This window comes from Xenopus laevis, chromosome 2S (assembly GCF_017654675.1).
Source record: "Xenopus laevis strain J_2021 chromosome 2S, Xenopus_laevis_v10.1, whole genome shotgun sequence".
Classification (NCBI taxonomy): Eukaryota; Metazoa; Chordata; class Amphibia; order Anura; family Pipidae; genus Xenopus; species Xenopus laevis.
This window is the reverse complement of record NC_054374.1, coordinates 1,014,741-1,018,592: the sequence shown is the minus strand read 5'-3', so window position 1 is coordinate 1,018,592 and position 3,852 is coordinate 1,014,741.

Genomic DNA, 3,852 nt, shown 5'->3' with positions numbered 1-3,852 from the left:
TATGCTTATTTTAATTCATATTTCTATTGCTTTTTCAGAATTTCCAAATATATTAAGGGGCCAATTCACTAACTTTGAGTGAAGGATTCGAAGTAAAAAAAACTTTGAATTTCGAAGTGTTTTTTGGGCAACTTCGACCATCGAATGGGCTACTACGACCTTCGACTACGACTTCGAATCGAACTAATCGAACTAAAAATCGTTCGACCATTCGACCATTCGATAGTCAAAGTACTGTCTCTTTAAGAAAAAACTTCGACCCCCTAGTTCGCCATCTAAAAGCTACCGAAGTCCATGTTAGTCTATGGGGAAGGTCCTCATAGGCTTGGCTAAGTTTTTTTGATTGAAGGATATTCCTTCGATCGTTGGATTAAAATCCTTCGAATCGTTCGATTCGAAGGATTTTATCGTTCGATCGAAGGAATAATCCTTCGATCGAAGGAATAATCCTTCGATCGAAGGAATAATCCTTCGATCGAAGGAATAGTCCTTCGATCGTTCGATCGCACTATTTGCGCTAAAATCCTTCAACTTCGATATTCGAAGTCAAAGGATTTTAATTCCCAGTCGAATATCGAGGGTTAATTAACCCTCGATATTCGACCCTTTGTGAATCGGCCCCATAGTTTACAAGTGTTAAAAGTCTATGAATAAACCAGAGCAGATGCAAGAATGAACACTATATTTAAAGTGCACCTATAAACTGTTATCACAAGGGGGCAGTGTATGGGTGAGACACTTTTGTCTGGTTCACTTGCATTTAATTACTGCAAAAAGAGAAATGTAGAAAAAGACGCTTAGTAACTACACTGGAAATCTTCATTAAAAGCACAGCTGTTGTGATCCCATGTTTTATCCAGAACATATTGGGGGGAAGATATCCAGTGTGGTGAATGAAAATCCTATTTTTTCACATTTTCTTTTGGTGGATTTACAGACATGTACACAGTGTTTGAACTGGAACAAACCCCCCCCAGCTATTTGCATAGTGGGGCGCGCTAAATATAAGCCACACCCACTGTTATAATAAATCTCACCAATAAACACTTTCTGGTTTCAGTCACTTTAAAGGAAAGACATTTTGCTATTTCCATTTTGGAAAGATTTATTTATTTTGGAAAGATTATTTTTCATTCCAAAATCCAAATAATGCAAATGACTTTTCTCAGCTTGTGCATACATATTACCCCGTCTGTGTATTGCCGTGACAAAGCCCAGCCCCAGCATATTTTATAGTAACCCACATTATTTCATATATATCATTCTCTCACCATTTTTCATGCTAATACAAGTATGGGATCCGTGATCTGGAAATTCGTTATCCAGAAAGCTCTGAATTACTGAAAGGTCGTTTCCCATAGACTCCATTATAACCAAATAATCCCAATTTTTAAAAATCGGTGTAATAATAAAACAGTCGCTTGTACTTGATCCCAACTAAGATATAATTAATCCTTATTGGAGGCAGAACCAGCCTATTGGCTTTATTTCATGTTTATATGATTTTCTAGTAGACTTGATTGAAGATTGAAATCATGCCAAGATCCGTTATCCAGAAAACCTTAGTTCCAGAGCAAAATAGGTCCCATACCTGTACAGTTCTTTACCTTCATTTTCTCTTTTTGTTTCCCCTCTTTTCTTCTCTCCTGTTCTCTATAACCTCTCTGATGCCTCCTCCACCTTCTTCGCCTGTATAACACTTCTCCATCTCTTCTATACTTCTCTCCCAGCAATCTTTTCTCTCCTTGTCTCTCCATTTTATTTGCTTGCACAAGTGGCAGAATTACAATAAAAAAAATTCCCGGACTTCGAAACTCTTGCTATTGCCTTGTAACTGTATCTTCCAGTCTGGGCAATAAGACCCCTAATGTTGGGCCTTGATTTGGATTCCATTGGTAGTTACCATGAGAGGGAGAGGCCCAAAGACATTAACATTTTGTATAAGGGAGTTGGAAAGTGGGAAGAGCTTCATAGGCCGAAAGCACAAGTGGTTCTTAAATTGTGGAAGGATGTGCAGGACTGGCACCCACACCCACAGTCTTTTTTATATACTATAGCAGTCTTAGACAGAGGCTGTTTCTTAAACACAATAACACATGCAGGCTGTCTTTTTCACACATGTACTCACAAACATACAGCAAATGTGCAAGAATTGAACCCCTGGATAATAGTGACCATAACATCATCTCATTTAGTGTTTAGTGAAAAAAACAATTATACATTGGGGCAACAAAAACCCATGAATTTCAGAAAAGATCATTTTAGTGCCTTGAGGGCTGCCCTTCAGAGCATTAATTAGGGCAATATGTTCTCATCTAAAAACACAGAACAGAAATGGTTGTCCTTTAAAATGATATTAAATCATTACTGTTTTCAATTTATTCCCTTAAGGACTAAACATAGAAGCTCTAAGAATAATCCTGTGTTTCTTAATACAGAGGTAAAGAAGTTAATAGGAAATAAGAGAAAGGCATTTAATAACTACAAATCTGTAGGGACAGAAGCTGCATTTAATGAATATAAACACTGTAATAAATGTTGTAAATCAGCAATCCAGAAGGCAAAGAAAGGAAATGAAGAGTGCATTGCGGCAGAGGCTAAGACTAACCCCAAAAAGTTTTTAAAATACATTAATAGTAAAAAGATGCAGGTTGAGAGTGTTGCTCCATTAAATAATGGTACCAGTATGGTTGTAACAGATACAGAAAAGGCAAATGTGATAAATCAGTTCTTTTCTTCAGTGTATACAATAGAGGAGTCTGAGTTCCCAGGCTCACTTTATAGCTGCACTAATGGCTCAGCTCAATCTAGTCAGTGGTTGACTCAGGATATGATTCATAAAGCTTTAATAAAAATTAATGTAAACAAGGCTCCAGGGCCTGATGGCATACACCCCCGGGTTCTAAGAGAGCTTAATTCAGTTTTAGACCAGCCCCTATTTCAGATTTTCTCAGATTCACTGTCATCTGGTATGGTGCCTATGGATTGGAGAAAAGCTGATGTTATTCCAATATTTAAAAAGGGATTAGATCTCAGCCTGGCAATTATAGGCCAGTAAGTCTGACTTCTGTGGTGGGCAAATTATTTGAAGGCTTGTTAAGGGATCACATTCAAAATGTTGTCCTAGTGAATGTCATTATGAGCAACAATCAGCATGGCTTTATGAAGGATAGGTCATGTCAGATGAATTTGATTGCATTTTATGATGTGGTAAGTAAGATTCTGGATAGTGGGGGGGCCGTAGATCTATTTGGATTTTGCCAAAGCATTTGATACTGTGCCCCACAAACGACTGCTTTCTAAACTAAGGTCTGTTGGGCTTAATGAAGTCGTTTGCACGTGGATAGGAAACTGGCTACAGGATCGGGTACAGAGGGTGGTTGTTAATGGTACATTCTCTACTTGGAGTAAGGTTCTTAGTGGGGTCCCCCAGGGCTCAGTATTGGGTCCACTTTTATTTAACTTGTTCATTAATGACTTAGGGGAGGGTGTTGTAAGTAATGTATCAGTGTTTGCAGATGACACAAAATTATCAGCCCAATTAATTCCATCCAGGATGTGGCACTTGCAACAGGATCTTGACTAACTGGCAATCTGGGCAGCTAAGTGGCAAATGAGATTCAATGTTGATAAATGTAAAGTCCTGCACCTGGGATGTAACAATATCCACTTATACCCTTAATGGGACTGCACTAGGCAAATCCATAATGGAGACGGAGCTTGGAGTCCTTGTAGATAATAAACTTATCTGTAGCAAGCAATGCCAGTCAGCAGCATCAAGGGCAAATAAGGTCTTGACTTGTATTAAATGGGGCAGAGAGTCACGGGAGGAGGGGGTCCCACTGTATAGAG